Source organism: Mustela erminea, chromosome 10 (genome assembly GCF_009829155.1).
Source record: "Mustela erminea isolate mMusErm1 chromosome 10, mMusErm1.Pri, whole genome shotgun sequence".
Lineage (NCBI taxonomy): Eukaryota > Metazoa > Chordata > Mammalia > Carnivora > Mustelidae > Mustela > Mustela erminea.
Genome location: NC_045623.1, coordinates 73,182,102 through 73,199,306, shown reverse-complemented (window position 1 = coordinate 73,199,306; position 17,205 = coordinate 73,182,102). Strand labels below are relative to the sequence as shown.

The window sequence follows — 17,205 nt, the reverse complement described above, 5'->3', positions numbered from 1 at the left end:
GCTTGGAAAGTTCAGAAGCCGCCAGACCCCCAGTTGTGATCTGGGCTGACACAGTCCAGAGGCTCCGCCTTTCTGACTCACTTGCTGTTTGTGAAAAATTTAGGCGTGTTACAGATTAATGACCCAGTTGAACACACTCATTCATTCCATAAATATTTATTGAGAGCTTACTACTTGTCAGGGGCAGCTCTGACACTGGGGACACAGCAATGAACTAAATAAACCACATGCCTTCCTGTGTAGGATTGCCAGGTTTAAAACACACACACACACACACACACACACACACACCCCCCAGGAAAACTTGAATTTCAGATCAACAACGATTTTTTTTTTCAAAGTATAAGTATATTCTATGCAACATCTGGGACATCTTCATTCTTTTTTCATATTTTAAATTTTTCTAAAAGTTTAAATTTCTTTGACAGAGAGACACCGTGAGAGGGGGAACACAAGAAGGGAGATTGGGAGAGGGAGAAGCAGGCTTCCTGCAAAGAGCAGGGAGCCTGGTGCCGGGCTCCATCCCAGGACCCTGCGATCATGACCTGAGCTGAAGGCAGATGCTTAACAACTGAGCCACCCAGGCGCCCCAAAATCTAATTCTTTTTTAAAACTAAAATTCAAATTTAACTGGGTGTCCCATATTTTATGTCAACCCCATTTCTGCAGCTTATACTTTAGTGGGAGGAGAGCAACAATAGGCAAATACATTAAATGTCAGGAGGTGATGAATGCTATGAGGAAAATTGAAATATGATAAGGGGATAGGGAGTGGCTCATGATAAGGCGACATTTGGTCAGATACCAGGAGGAAAAAAAGGAGGCAGTTGTGTGATGGCCTTGAGGAAGAAGGGACCTGGAAGATCTGGTGTGGCCGGACCCGAAGAACAAAGAGGAGAGAGGTAGGAAATGAGAAAAGCATCAAGGGCCAGATCTTGTAGGACTTTATGGACCATAGATCATGGGCCAAGACTTTGGGAAACCATTGGTGCTTAAAGCTATGCCAAAATTTCAGAAATAACAGAAGTAAAACCAATGGATCATAGAAGTAGTAATCAGTAAAAGTGTATTGTGCACACACCAAAAAGCCAGTTTGCAAACTAGAAGCACTCAAACCACAACTTAGAATTAGGCTCAGCAGTGTATCACTACAGAGAAGCTTATATAGTGATAAAATAGTGGCTGTTTATTCTTCACAGTGGTTAATTATAAATATTAGAATTTTCTTAAGTGATAGGGAATTGGCCAGTGGTTACCTCTACCAACCTTGGGAAACAGTTTTAGTTTTGCTTATGATTTTCAGAGGCACAAGCAAGAAATAATCCAGATCAAGTTAGCCTTGCAAACTTAAGCTAAATGAAGCTTTGTTTGCATGATTAGGCTGGTTTTATCTGCCCAGGAAATTTTCAAGGCTGGTCTCCATTTGTTTTTTTAATTTGAATAATATGCCTCCCTTGGTTATTGTCTCAGCACCCTGAGAGTATGACCAACCAGTACAGCATTATTCTCAATTACCACCTCTGATATAGTCAGGCTGAAGAATCACACATTCTGTGTTTCCTCTAGTTGAGTCATCAGGCTAGAGGGCCATGTAGTTCCCATCTTCATCATTTATGTGCTTATTGCTGATTTCATCCATTTGTCTGATCCTGACGGTTACCATTTGGCATATGCATGGCTGCGGACAGGCATTTAAAACCCTCTAGAGTTTACAACACACTAGGGAGGTTAATATGATGACTGTAAGGAAAACAATAACCAAGGACTGAGAAATTTCCCAGAGCAGAGATTCCCAGGACCGAAGATTTAACCAATTAAATAACTCAAATGGGTTATAATCTGATCCATGTTTTACTTAAGCCAATCTATATTTTTTTGAATAATGTGCAATCGGGTTTCAATTTTTTCTGAGTTATTTATTTACATAGGCACCATGCAACATATTAATAAACACATACCCTCATGATTAGTTAGGAAGTTGAACTTGAAGATGTTGTATTTCAGAAGGTGATGTTGCAGGTGAGTAATTTAATGAGAGAGATTTCTATGGAAACAAAAGGAAAACAAAGGTTAATAGCTCAAGCAAATTATAAGTACTGTTTCTGAGTTTGGAGAGCAGCCAGTTGAGAAAATTTCTAGATGTCAGGTTTGGAACATCTTCAGGTGGAATGAGGGCAAGCATGGCAATCAGATAGATTTTCGTGGTTTGCAGTATGAATGCCTCTGCGATTTTTCTGAGTGGCTACATAGAAACAGGCACAAAGTCTGTCCACTCATGAGCTGTTGGGGTGATTTGCCTGAAGTTTATATCAAGTCGTCCTGCTTTAGTTGGCAGGGCTTTGGGAAAAGAACAGCTTTTGTTTCACAGTGATTCAAAAAGAGTCAAAAAGAGTAGGAGAAGATTGAAAATGTTAGTTTGAAGATTGAAAATGTTGAGTTGGCAGATTGATTCTTTATGAACCAACCAGTTTTCTACTGGAGCTTTAGAAATTCTTACCTTACGTTGTGTTATGATCTTAAAGATGTCAGAAACCTGAATTTTAGAATACTTGTCAGGGTCTTTTCCATAAATCTCTTTGAAGATCAAGCATGTTTGCAGGAATACTTTTGCAAAATCATCGGAGTAAAGTAGTAGCCACCTATCTGTAAGTGAAAAAAGACCTTAGAAGAACTGGTGAGAGTTCACATACACATACAAAGAGAGTGATGAAATTGACAACTAAATTTGGTTATTTTTGTTACACACATTTTAAAAATCATGACTGATAGCATTATACCAGAACACTCTAGATTTCATACCATCTCTGGAATACTTGTGTTAACATATATAAGTAGAAGCTAAAGAAAGTTTCACATTACTTCTTATTTGACAATGCTTCCCATGTAATTTAACACCTGAAATGACCCTAAATAAATTAACCTTTCTCTTATTACCTTCTAAGGAATTTCATTTGGGGAAGTTTGTTAAAAATGTCAAAAGACTTAAAGCATTTGATAAAATACAATCATAGATCCCTGTGAGACAATACTTAGTTATCCATGACAGTTAAAAGATTAAAAAAGCAAATACAGAAAGTTACACGGTTGTAAAAAATAAATAAATAAAAACCTTAGCTCTTTTAATAAAGAAGACTTAGGTTTTTGGTTTTTTGTTTTTTAATAATCAAAGAGTTGATAAAGACAAAGCACAGAATCTTTTCTAGGCAGATTACATTAAAGGTAAAGAAAAACCTTTGTTAATAATTTTTTTATTAAGAGCAGATTAATAATTTAAGAAAACTTTGTCCTTTTATTTATTTTTAAAAAGATTTTATTTATTTATATAACAAAGCTAGAGAAAGAGCACAAGTAGAACAGCAGTCAGAGGAGAGGGAGAAGGAGGCTCTCTGCTTAGCAGGGAGCCAGACATGGATCTTGATCCCAGGACCTTGGAATCATGACCCAAACCAAAGACAGATGCTTAACTGGCTGAGCCACACAGGCATCCCCAAAACTTTGTCCTTTAAACAGAGAGAAAACTAAATTCTAATTTTGTATTAGTGTACTTTTGGTATTAAACCTCTCCTTTTTGGGAACATAATAAATCTATTTCAATCTTAATCAGCTTGACCGAAATTCTCAAGATTGCTTTTTCCAAAACCTTATACAACTTTCTGTATCAATTCAGGTTTTGTCTTACTTTTTCCTTTCTTAATCAGGGATAATGGTTTTACTTTAGGACAAAATTACTTTCTTTTTTTCTCTTAAGAAAACAACCAAAATCCAAACCAAAAAAAAAACTCCCCATGTTCTTCTTTCCTTACCCTACCCAAAAACACCTTCTACTTCCTTACCTGCTTTTTATAGCCAGTTGTGTTTTTTTAACCCTTAATATTTCTAGCAGTTTTCATTACATATATTAGTTAAAATTCTTAACTCTTAGAATCCTTAATTCCTAGTGAAAACTAAAAAGTCAATCATTGTTGGACTAGCGAATTTATAAGCACATTTCATAAATTTCTAGAAGTATATTTTTCCTCATGATAAATTTTTAAATGTGGCACAAACCATGGTTAATAAATACCTTTTGTCTCTCTGTGAAAAAATTAAAAAGTCAGAAGTAGATAACTTATGTTTAGCATTTATTATTTATTTGGAGATGATCTTATATTCAATTGAATATCCATTATTTAGCTTAATTTTGTATAACCTTTTAGTTATATTTAGTTGAATTACTTGCTTTTAAACAATTATGCTTGGATTAGACATTAACAACTGATCATCTTGTTATTTTCTTGTTGACAAATTTTGAGGACAGGCCTGCTTTTATTAAACCAACAGATTTAAACTAGCTTTTATTTATCAAAGATTATCTTAAATCACATGAACTTGAAAAACATTTGGATTTGTTTCTAAATTTCTGAGAGCATATTTGATTTGTCTAAATGCTTAGTTTTCTTTTTAAAAATCTTGCTCAGTATGTGTCCTTCAGTCTTTCATTTTATTTTATTTTTTTAAAGGTTTTATTTATTTATTTGGACAGAGAAAGAGAAAGAGCAAAAGAGCACAAGCGGGGGGAGCTACAGGAGAGAGAGGGAGAACAGACTCCCTGCTGAGGGAAAGGGAGAAGCAGGCTCCCTGAGGAGCAGAGAGCCCAATGCGGGGTTTAATCCCTGGACCCTGGGATCATGACCAGAGCTGAAGGTCAGACGCTTAACTGACTGAACCACAGAGGCACCCCTAAGTGCTTAATCTTCTTTAAGCCAATTAAATAGAGCTCTCTACAAATTAATTTTTACAGATTAATACAAAATTTTTTTTACAAAATTTATTATGTATAATACAAATGCATTTGTGCAATACAAATTTTTTTCACAAAATAAATTTTACAAGTTAATACAAATTAATATCACATACATATGTGGACATACATGAATACACAGACACAGAGACCTTAACACTTTGTTTTAAATATTTTAGCCATGTTTCAGGTACAAAAACTCAAAAGAACAGTGGATCCAAACTGTGTTTCTGGCAGATAGACTAAATTAAGACTATCTGCTCAGATGACCAAAGAATTTTTACTTAAGATTTTTTATTTGCATGCTATAAGAATCTTTTAAGAGCTGTTTTTGGAGTCTTTGCCTTTTGGAAGCTTCTACATTATCAATCAAAGAATGCATTCTACTGTCACCGAGAGGTTTGGAATCATCTCTTTTAAGGATACCCCCGAAAGGTGGACTTACCTAAGTGAAAGTTTTCACAACGATTCCAAAAGTTCGCCCATTTTTTTGAAACGGCACAAGATCATGGTCCATAGATCAGGTGGAAATCATCTTTGTTTTAGATTCTCTAAGACATCCTAACTCCAAGGTGCCATTTTTCCCAACAGTTCTTCTATTTTATTTATTTTTATTTTTTTTTATTTTTTAAAGATTTTATTTATTTATTTGACAGAGAGAGATCACAAGTAGGCAGAGAGGCAGGCAGAGAGGGAGAGAGGGAAGCAGGCTCCCTGCTGAGCAGAGAGCCCGATGCGGGACTCGATCCCAGGACCCTGAGATCATGACCTGAGCCGAAGGCAGCGGCTTAACCCACTGAGCCACCCAGGCGCCCCACCAACAGTTCTTCTAAAACACAAGGAATCACGTATTCCGCCCCCTCCAACTTTTGAACACAATAGGGTGACTTACCAAGAAGCTTCAACAAAACGCCAGCATGTACAATAAAGTTGGAGAGCTCAAAACACAGACAGCGGATCTTGGATCCAAGACAGACTCCCCCACAAGCTCCAGGGTAGGTGAGAAAGCACTGAGCTCTGGGGGCTCTGTGGGTACCAACACCTGTTGCTTCACCAGCTTTGAAAGTGTTGGAGGTCTTCTTTGGGACCCACTTCAGATGACCTGAAATGTCAGAAGTTCAGGAATAACAGAAGTAAAACCAATGGATCACTGAAGCAGTAATTAGTAAAACTGTACGGTGCACACACCAAGAAGACAGTTTGCAAACTGGGAGCACTCAGACCAAAACCTGGAATGAGGCTCAGGGTTATGTGATCATAAGGCAGCTTATATAGTAAGAAAGCAGTGATTGTTCTTCACTGTGACTGGTTATAATATTAGAGTTTCCTTAAATGATAGGGAATTGGCTTTTAGTTTTAGTTTTGCTTATGATTTCCAGAGGCACAAGCAAGAAATAGTTCAGGTCAAGTTAACCTCGCTAACTTAAAGCTAAATGAAGCTTTGTTTGTATGATTAAACTGATTTTTTCTGCTCAGGGAATTTTCAAGGCTGGTCTCTAGTTGTTTTTGATTCCAAAAACTAAGAGGAGTCATGCTCTGGCTTAGATTTTGAAAAAGAGCACTCTGGCTTTATGAAGACAGAACTAGCAATATTTGCTGAGGGATTACATAAAAGGTATGATAAAGAAAGGAATACTAGATGACTCCAGAGGCTTAGCGTGGAACAAATGGAAGAAGGAAATTGCTGTTTACTGAGATGGTGAAGGGCAGTTTGGGGTTAACTTGAGAAGCCAATTCAACATTCAAATGAGCTGTGGTATACAGGCATACCCTGGCCACCACAATAAAGCGAATTTCTAATAAAGTGACTCAAATGAATTTTTTGGTTTCCCAGTGCATATAAAAGTTATGTTGACACTATACTGTCATCTCCTAAGTGTGCAATAGCGTGTCTACATACTTTAAATAAAAATACTTTATTGCTAAAAAAATGTTAACCATCATCTGAGCTTTCAGTGTTTGCAATCACTGATCACGATCACCATAAAAAATATAATAATGACAAAGTTTGAAATACCGTGAGACTTACCAAAATGTGATAGAGAGACACAAAGTGAACACATGTTGTTGGGAAAATGGGGCTGGTAGACTTGCTTAACTCGGGGTTGCCACAAAACCCCAGTTTGTAAAAAATGCACTACCCGTGAAATGCAATAAAATGAAGCACAATAAAATGGGATATGCCTGTGTCCATTTGGAGTTCTGGGTAGAAGCTGGGGCCTGAAGTATAAATCTGAGTGCTATCAAATGTAGGTGATTTAAAGCAAAGTGCTGGGATGCTGGGGTGGCTCAGTAGGTTAAGCGTCTGTCTGAGTTCGGCTCAGGTCAGGATGTCAGGGACCTGGGATTGAGTCCCTCGTTGGGCTCCCTGCTCAGTGGGGAGCCTGCTTCCCCCTCTTCCTCTGCCCCTCCCCCAAAACTAGTACACGCACTCTTTCTCTCTCAAATAAGTAAATAAAAATCTTTTTAAAAAATAAAGCAAAATGGGGCACCTGGGTGGCTCAGTATTAAGCATCTTTGCTTCACCTTCAGCTCAGGTCATGATCCCGGGGTCCTGGGATTAAGCCCCTCACCAGTCTTCCCGCGCATCGGGAAGCCTGCTTCTCCCTCTACCGCTCCCCTGCTTATGTTCCCTCTCTTGCTGTGTCTCTCTGTCAAGTAAATAAAATCTTAAAAAAAAAAAAAAAGCGAAGTGCTTTGAACTATTTGGAAAAAAGTCAGTTGAAGTAATTTTTATATCTACATTTATTGAAATAATTTTTATATCTACATTTTATACCCACACAATAAAATCTATCTTCGTCTGGGTATCCCAATAAATATACAATGCGTACATAAGTGGACAGCATTAAGTAGAGGTACTGGCAGAGATTTGGAGTCAAGAGATGTGGAATGAAATCATGCTTCCTGTACTAGCTCTGTGAGCATGAAAGCTATTCACATTCTCTGGCTTTTAGTTTTCCCCTCGGCAAAATGGGATTAACATCTGCTTCACAGGAGAGACAATGAGAAGATGCTTGTGAAAGTGCTTTGGGAGCTCCAATTAGGTGTAGTTATTCTGTTTTTTGTTGTCTTCTTTTGTTTCTAGAAACATGATGCCCAGTATGGTAGCCACAAACCACGCATGGCAATTTAAACGGACATTTAACTTGATTAAAATTGAATAAAAAGTTTTAATTAGTTCCTTAGTCTCACTGCTGTTGTGCCCCGTGGGCATATGTGGCTGGCGGCTCTCAGGCAGCACAGAACTTTTCCATCACTACAGAACATTTTTTTTTTTTAAAGATTTTATTTATTTATTTGACAGAGAGATCACAAGTAGGCAGAGAGGCAGGCAGAGAGAGAGAGAGAGGAGGAAGCAGGCTCCCTGCTGAGCAGAGAGCCTGATGCGGGACTTGATCCCAGGACCCTGAGATCATGACCCGAGCCGAAGGCAGTGGCTTAACCCACTGAGCCACCCAGGCGCCCCACTACAGAACATTTTATTGGACACTCCATTCTAGTGCCTCTGGAAGGTCTGCGGGTAGGCAGGAAGGGTCCTGACCTCAAGGACCACTTCACAAACTCATTCTGGGGGCAAGCGAAACCCCAGACAAGAGAGGTGACTAGCCCAGGATAGCCCAGAATAGCTCTTCCATTGGCCCTCCAGCCCCATAGATGTCACAACCTCAACTAGGAATCAGGGGCTGAGGAACCCAGGGGAGTGAGGCAAGGCCAATGATGCATGACCTACCTGCAATGACTTCTGGTCAGTCAGACACAGACCTCTCTGCAGATGGGGTCCTCCTCTGGACTGGCCAGTGGGCTAGTCATGGGTGGGGAGGCTTGAGGAGTAGAGGTGAGAGCTTAAGGGGATGCTTCTGCTCCGTCTGTCATTTGGTCCCTCTGTCTGCCTGTTTGTTGATCTGTGGATAACAGCCCTCCTGTGTTGGATAAACAACCCAAAGGATTATAAGAACCTTTGAAATTTGCAGGCCTGGTGTCTTCTCTCTGGCCTCCTTCCTCATACCTGGGACTCTCAAAGCCAGAGATGAAGCCAACCTTCTCAGAGCAAGGGTTTCTGCACTGAGAAGCCCATGGTGGGCTCCCACACAAGGACTCCCCAGTGTTGTGATCCATCTTTTCACTTAGGGATGTTTACATGTCTGTGGAGCCCTGTTACTCTTCCCAGACCTGAAAGCTGAAATGCAACGTGAACTTGGCTAAGGCCTTCTGCAGCTCCGGGGCTTCAACTTTCCTATCTGTAAAATGAGAATGAGAATATTCCTTGTCCTGCTTTCTGTTCAGTGCTTTTTAGGGAAGGTAGCTGCATGGAAGTGCTTGCTAGGCTGTGAAGTGATGGGGAATGGGTGATGCCTACTAAATCCTCTTAGCAGTTCAGGGAACTGTGGGCAAAGATGATATTCCTGTGCTCAAAATCCCAACTTGTGTAAGTGGCAAAGCCAAATCTTGAGACCCTTCTTGTGTTGTGGCTCTTTAAGGTCTCAGAATCCTCTCCCCTGGGATCTAAGTCCATGCTTGAACTTTGTCATTTGGTGGCTGTGTGATCTCGGGGAAATTACTGAGCCTCTCTGAGCCTCCACTTTTGTGAAATGGTGACAGTAATAATAACGAGGACCAGCTACTTAATATATTGGGCCCAGTGCAAATGAAAATGCAGGGCTCTTTCTTCAAAAAGCAAGAAAGGAGTTTTTTTCCCTTTCTTCCATGATTTCTCACTCAACTTGTTTATTATTCACTATTTAATATTACATTCCTTTGAGCATGATACTCACAGGGGTATGGGGTCCTGCCTCATGACTTTGGCAGGCATCCTCAACCCAATTTCCCCTACCTGGGCCAGAGGCCACAGAACAGGCAGCCAAGAACCCATTCTGGGGAGGGTGTTTTGAGGGGGGTGGCGACAGTGGCAGGCAGAACTCTGTGTAGCTGCATTTCCACGACCCCAGTGCATGCTTCATTATTTCCTTTGGACTTCATTTACAAAACCCAAGTTCAAAGGTGAAATTGTTAAGAATTTCAAGATGGTGACCAGAGGGCTTTAAACCCCAGTTATGGAGCGCCTTTCTGAGTGGAGGGCTCTGTGTACCTGCACTGCTCACGGGTCTATGAACCTGGCCCTGATCATACCTAGCTCACAAAGTAAAGAATATGCCTGTCCCCTAGTAAGTGTCGATAAATGTCTCAATAAATGTCAGCTGTTCCACTAAGGTCATTATTAATTATTAAATGTAATTTATTACAGATTATTAAAATTTGATTTTGATGATGACTCAGTGGGTAATACATCTTCATTTACTTAATAGAAAGTGCTGCTTCCATCTGCTATAAGCAGCCGCTCTGCCATAATCATATTTCTTGGTGGTTTGCTATGGTTAAAGTTGGGGGGAAGGAAGATACATGAACATTTAAAAATACTTGCCGGGCAGGGGGTAGAGCGTCTGGGTGGCTCAGTAGGTTAAGTTTCTGATTCTTGATTTTGGTTCAGGTAATGATCTCAGGGTTGTGAGATCGAGCCCCGTGTTGGGGTGTGGAGCCTGCTTGAGATTTTCTCTCTCCCTCTCCCTCTGCCCCTCTTCTCACTCACTCTCTCTCTCTGTCTCTCTCTCTCAAATAAATTAAAGAAATACTTAGGTATCAGGCATTTTTGTGTTAATCATCACCACAAGAAGCCAATCCTCAGTAGGCAAGACTCTTACCTTGCTCTAAGAAGGAAATCGATGTTCAGAATGAGAGTCTTGTCCAGAGACACACAGCACATCAGGGGCAGATGCTGAGGCCTGAATCTGGACCTGTTTGCCTCTCGAAGCCTGAGTTCTGCACCCAGGGAGCCCTGCTGCCTAAAGCCTTTGTCTACCACTCATCTGGAAAGGGACCACCAGCAAGTGTCTCTCCTCTCCTGGGATGGCCTCATCTGCTTCCCCCAACCCTTTCCACCATTCTTTTTGCTGCTTTGCCAGCAGCTGCATCCTGTACCCTGATGAGAGGCCTAAGGACAATGGGAAGGGGAAGGATTGGATGGTAGGAAAGGGGCCAAGCTCCAAGCTAAACAATGGTTTCTCTCCCGGTGGGTCCCAGGCAGCAGGAAACAGCAACTGGTTCCCAGCATTATTGTGGGCAGGGGTGCAAGCGGCCCCTGCTGGGATTCTCCTTCTATTCTGGGCACAGCTTCCCCTGAGTTGCTGCAAGCTTTCCTGTCTTGGCTGTGTAAGAGCCTCAGTTTCCCCACTACCGACTGTGCCTTTAGCCCCCAGAACAGGACCCAGTGCTGGGAGGACTTCAGGGACTATTTGCTGAATTACATTATTGGAGGAGTAGATGAAACCCTAAAGAGCTTCTGGGCATTGTCCTTTTTGGTTACTTATCCCTCTTGCCGTCCATCCAGCAACCCTGCTCTGAGAGAACCCTGCAATGTGCTGTGTGAAGCTCAGGAGCACACCAGTAACATCCATGCTCTGCCCTGCTGGCCTTCGCAGGAAGCAGGCCATGGCTCCAGGAGGTAAATGCCACAAAAGAGGTTTATAATGGAAGAAAAAAAAAAAAAGCAAGTCCGGAATGACAGGGCTTATTTTAGGATTAGAACAATAATCCTGAGAGGAAGAACCAGCGCTGGGTTCTCCAGCCCACCTGCCTTCTTCCGCTGGGGCTTGAGGTGGAGAAGGGCTACAAATAGCCATGGGAGCCCTGGACTCGCACATCTGGGTTCAGGTCTCACCCTTTCCACCCACCAGCTGTGTGACCTTAGGCAAGTTCCTTCTCCTCTCTGAGCCTGTTTCCTCATCTATGAATTGGAACTAACAAAACTTACCTCCTCACAGTGCCTATGGTAAGTATTACATTTAAATAGGGAGCATTAATAGGCTACAAGGGAATTGCTGAGTGCACTGAATGAACGCGGAGGCCAGGAAACAGACCTCTGAGAAATCTCATTTGAACCACGAAATTTAAATAGCACAGGCTGGGAGAGAAGGTGATGGGAGCATGAAAGGAGGGCTCTTCTATAAAATGGAACTCTAGGGGTGTGTGTGTGTGTGTGTGTGTGTGTGTGTGTGTGTGTGTGTGTTCAGCTTCCTCAATCAAGGTTGGGTGTTTATGGATGAAGGAGTAAATGAATAGGAGATGCTAAGTCAGCAAAGCCATGTTGACAGGACAACCTAGGGCAGGCTTCCTGGGCCCTCCTGAGTCCTTTCTTTTTTTTGGGTGGTGGTGGTGGTGGGGGTAGATAGCACTAATTCCGCGGGTCTAAACTTAAGGCGGAAGGTGAGCTCTATAGGAGACCAACCCCTACTTAAAGATGCCCTGGGAGATAATAAAGACATGCATGGCCTTGTGCTGTCCTCTGCTGGTTGTCTTGAGAACTGCACTTTTGGGATGACAATTTCCGTTCATACAAATGGTAATTTTCCTGTGACCAGCCCAGGGCCTAGTGCTGGGAGCTGGAAACTCACAGATAGACAAAATCACATTCCTGCTATTCAAGAACTCCTGATGTGGAATGCCTGGGTGGCTCAGTCAGTTAAGCGTGTGCCTTCGGCTCAGGTCCTGGGATCGAGTTCAGCATCGGTCTCCTTGCTTAGTGGGGAGTCTGCTTCTCCTTTTGCCCGCTGCTCCCCCTGCTTATACTCTCTCCGGCAAATAAAATCTTAAAAAAAAAAAACCCCAAAACAAAAACGAACTTCTTTTTTTTTTTTTTTTTAAAGATTTTATTTATTTATTTGCCAGAGACAGAGGGAGAGAGAGCGAGTGAGCACAGGCAGACAAAGAGGCAGGCAGAGGCAGAGGGAGAAGCAGGCTCCCTGACGAGCAAGGAGCCCAATGTGGGACTCGATCCCAGGACCTTGGGATCATGACCTGAGCCGAAGGCAGCTGCTTAAACAACTGAGCCACCCAGGCGTCCCCAAAAACGAACTTCTGATGTATATGCATTTGTGTGTGTGTGAGAGAGACACACACACAGAATAAAAGAGAGAGAGAAAGAGAGAGAGAGAGAGAGAGAAACAGACACATACACAGTAAATTTATATCAGCACCATGACACAAAAAGCAGAAAGGGTAGAGATGCATTAAGCACAGTTTTTGGAAAGTGGTGATTTTTTATCTATCCATCCATCCATCCATCCATTATATATTTATTGAGTACTTAATGTATTATAAAAACTAATATTTGTGCTTGAGCTACAATGGGTAATGAAATATACAAAAATCCCTGTATATTTGCATGGAACATTTATTCTAATGAAGGGAAATAATGCAAAAATTAGACAGGTAAATATATATAGGGTTGGATGATGAGTACTAAAGGGGAAAATGAAGCAGGAAAGGAGGACAGGGAGTATTGGAGTGATTGGATTGGAGTAACATCTGAATAAAGACCTAAGGAAAAGGAATTTTCATTTCTGAACATGACTGAGTAAGTTGTCCTGGACTTTCTTTCCTGCATAAATAACTAGAAGACTGAGCAAATATTATGAAATAATTGTTCAGACATTGGACAATACTATATATGTGTAATCAGGGTCTCAGAAAATGTAGTGGCAGAAAAGTGTTTGAAGAAATAATAGCCAAGTTTATTTTTTAAAAATTTTAATTAATTAATTTATTTATTTTTAAAGATTTTATTTATTTATTTGACGGAGATCACAGAGGAGGCAGAGAGAGAGGAGGAAGCAGGCTCCCTGCTGAGCAGAGAGCCCAATGCGGGGCTCAATCCCAGGACCCTGGGATCATGACCTCAGCTGAAGGCAGAGGCTTTAATCCACTGAGCCACCCAGGCGCCCCAACAGCCAAGTTTTTTAAAACATGAAAACTATTAACAATAGACCCAAGAAACTCAATAAACTCTAGCAGGATAACCATACCAAGGTACCTTATAGCAAATTTATTAAAAACCTAGTTAAAGAGAAAATATTTGAAGCAGGTGGTAAAGAAGCTATATTTACAAGGGAATAGAGTTAAGAATTGTCATTGATTCCTCATTTGGAACAACGCAAGCTAAAAGACCAGGGGTAAACCATCTCTTTCAAAAGTAGAAAGGTGCGCGGGGGTCGGGGGGCAAGATGTCAATTTAGCATTTTACATTGGTCAAAATACTCTTCAAAAATGAAAAAAGTATGGGACACCTAGGTGGTGCAGTGGGTTAAGTGCCTGCCTTTGGCTCAGGTCATGATCCCAGGGGTCCTGGGATCAAGTTCTCTATTGGGCTTCTTGCTCAGCAGCGAGACTGATTCACCCTCTGCATGTGGCTCCCCCTGCCTGTGCTCACTCTCTGTTTCTCTCTCTGACAAATACATAAAATCTTAAAAAAAAAAAAAAAAAGAAAGAAAGAAGGCAAGTAAAGACATTTTCAGACAAACAATAGCTGAGAGAATTTATAGTTTTTCACTATAAAAAAGGCTAAAGGAAATTATTTGAGTGGAAGTAAATTAATACCAGTTGAAAATTTGGACCTATACAAAGGAGTGAGGAGCACCAGGAGTGTTAAATATAGAATTTTTTCTTAGTTAAAAAATTTTTAAATTAACTTTAATGAAAAAAACAACAACTATGTATTGTGTTTATCACACATAGAAGTAAAATATATGACAATAAAGGATAAGAAGAATACAGAGGCATATTATTATGTTTCAATATGTATGGAGCAGTATCATACTGCTTGAAGATGACTGTGATAAGTTACAGATGAATATTGTAAGGTGTAGGGAAACCACTAAAATTAAGAGATGCATGACTAATAGGCTAATGATGGAAATAAGATAAAATAATAATGAACAAGAACTCTACCCAAAGGAAGGCAGGAAAAGGGAACAAAGGATATCAAAATTTGAGGGTTGTGGCTAATACTACATTTAAGAAAATTCATAATTTAAATTCTTATGTTAGAAAAGAAGAAAGGTTAAAAATTAATTATATAAAAGTTTACCTTGATAGGCTAGGAGAAGGAGGGCAAATTAAATTTAAAATAAACAGAAGGAAAGAAATAATAAAGATAAGAGTGGGAATCATTTAATAGAAAACAAACAATTGAAAAAATTAGGCTAAAGGCTGGTTCTTTGAAAATACCAATAAAATGAGATATATCTGTAGTTAGACTGATCAAGAGAAAAGAGAGAATATCACTACATATCTTTTAGATGTGAAAATAATAAGGTAATAACAAGGTGATATTTTGGAAGAATTCATGCCAATAAGTTTGAAAATTTAGATGAAATAGACAAATTTCTTGAAAGGTGAAAGCTACACAGTTTACAAAAAAAAAGGGGGGATGTCCTGAATAGTCCCCTACCATAAAATAAATTAAATTTATAATTAAAATCTCTTTCCTCTCTCCCCAAAAAATAATAAAGGAGAAGAAAATCTGGGCCTAAATAGCTTCACTGGTGAATTTTATTAAACATTAAAGGAAGAAATAATTTTAATCCACACACATTCATTCAAAAAATAAGGGAGGAAGGGAACTTCCTCCAACTTATCTTTGGAGATCAGTATTATCCTGATATTTAAAAAAAAAGACAAAGACATTACAAAGTAAGAAAATCACTCACTTTTTCTATGAAAATAGATGCAAAAATCTTTAAGAAGTATTAGCAAATTGTAGCCAGCTACATATGAAAGGATATATCATGACCAATTAGGGATTCATCTTAGAAATTAAAGTTGGTTTAATGTTAGAAAACTAGTGTAATTCACCATATTATAGAGTGAGGGGAGAAAAACCATACCGTTATCACAATACATGCAAAAAAAAAAAACCCATTAACAACATTCACTATCTATTCTTAGGAAAAACTCTAAGACAAAATTAGGAGTATAAGAGAAGTTCCTTAATGTGATAAGGGACAAGTATGAAAAACCTACAGCTAGTACAGTTAATGATGAAAGATGAAATACTTATACTATTAGATTAGGGGCAAGTCAAGGATGCCTGCTCTCACTGCTTCTACTCAACATTATTCTAAGGTCCTAGTCAGTGCTATATGAAAAAAAAAGGCACATAGTTAGATATAAAAAAGTAAAACTTTAAAAATTACAGGTGATATGATCATATCCTATAAATAAGAAATCATAGGGGATCTACAAAAGAACTATTAGAACTAACATATTAATTTAGCCAAGTCACAAGATAATAGGCCACAATTGTATTTTTAAAAAAGATTTTATTTATTTCAGAGAGAGAGGGAGAGAAAGAGTGAGTGAGCAAGAGAACACAAGCAGGGGGAGTTGCAGAGGGAGAGGGACAAGCAGACTTTCCACTGGGCAGGGACCCCAATGTGGGGCTTGATCCCAGGACCCTGATATCATGACCTGAGCCAAAGGCAGAGGCCCCACCGCCTAAGCCACCCAGGTGACCCCATAATTGTATTTTTATATACTAGGAATGAACAATTAGAAAATAAAACTAAAAAAATCAATAATATTTACAATAACAAAAACATGGAATATTTATGTATCAGTTTAATGAATTATGTGTAAAATCTGTACACTGAAACTACAAATTATTGCTGAAACCAAAATAAGACCTAAATAAAGGAAGACATATACCATGTTCAGTGATTGGAAGACAATATAATTACTATGTCAATTATTCTCAAATTGATTATAGACTTAGAGTAGACTTCAGCAAAATGCCAGCAGGAGTGGAGAAATTGATGAGTTGGTTCTAAAATATATGTAGAAATGCAAAGAACCTAGAATAGCCAAAAACTTTTTGAAGAACAACGTTAGAAGATTTGCACTATTTGATTCTAAGACAGTAGAAGGCAACGGTTATGGAAATCTGGGGGAAGTGAGAGAATAAGCCATATGAAAATCCAGGAATAAAGCATTTCAAGGAGGGAGATTAGAACATGCAAAAGCCCCAAGGTGGATGCATGTTTGGCACATTTGAGGAACAGCGAAAGATGCTGCTACGGCTGCAGCAGAATTATCCATGCAAAAGTAGCAGGAGATGAGGTCAGACAGCTAACAGGAGGCCAGATAACTTAGGGCTGTGTAGGCTATTGCAAAGATTATAGATTTTACTTTAAGTGAATTAGGGAGCCATTAGATGATTTTGATAAAAGAAACTATATGTTCCCACTTAATGTTTTAACTAGATCACTCTGGTTGGTATGATCAGAATAGAATGGAAGGAAATAGGGGAAGAAACAGGGAATCCGTTTAGAGGCTGCTACGATATTAGAGGGGTGATGGTGATTCAGGTCAAGGGGCGGTGGTGAGAAATTTTTGGTTTATGGACACTTTTGCAGGTAGAGCTGACTAAATTTGTTGATGGATTGGATATGGGAAATGGATGTAAGAAAGGGAGAAGTTAAGGCCTGAGCAATTAGAAGACAAAGTTGCTAATTACTGCCATGAGGAAGTTGGTGGTAGGAATCATTTTCTGAGAATGATGTGAAGTGTTTTTGTAGAGGTGTTGTAAATTTGAG

General features: G+C 39.7%; 1 long non-coding RNA gene across 1 annotated transcript; it reads left to right on the top strand.

Moving 5' to 3' along the window:
• Positions 1–818: 818 nt before the first annotated feature.
• LOC116567845 lies at positions 819–11,310 on the top strand. The gene is made up of 2 exons (XR_004276382.1): positions 819–902; positions 11,166–11,310. It is a non-coding gene; the product is annotated as an uncharacterized LOC116567845 (long non-coding RNA).
• The last annotated feature ends 5,895 nt before the right edge of the window (positions 11,311–17,205 follow it).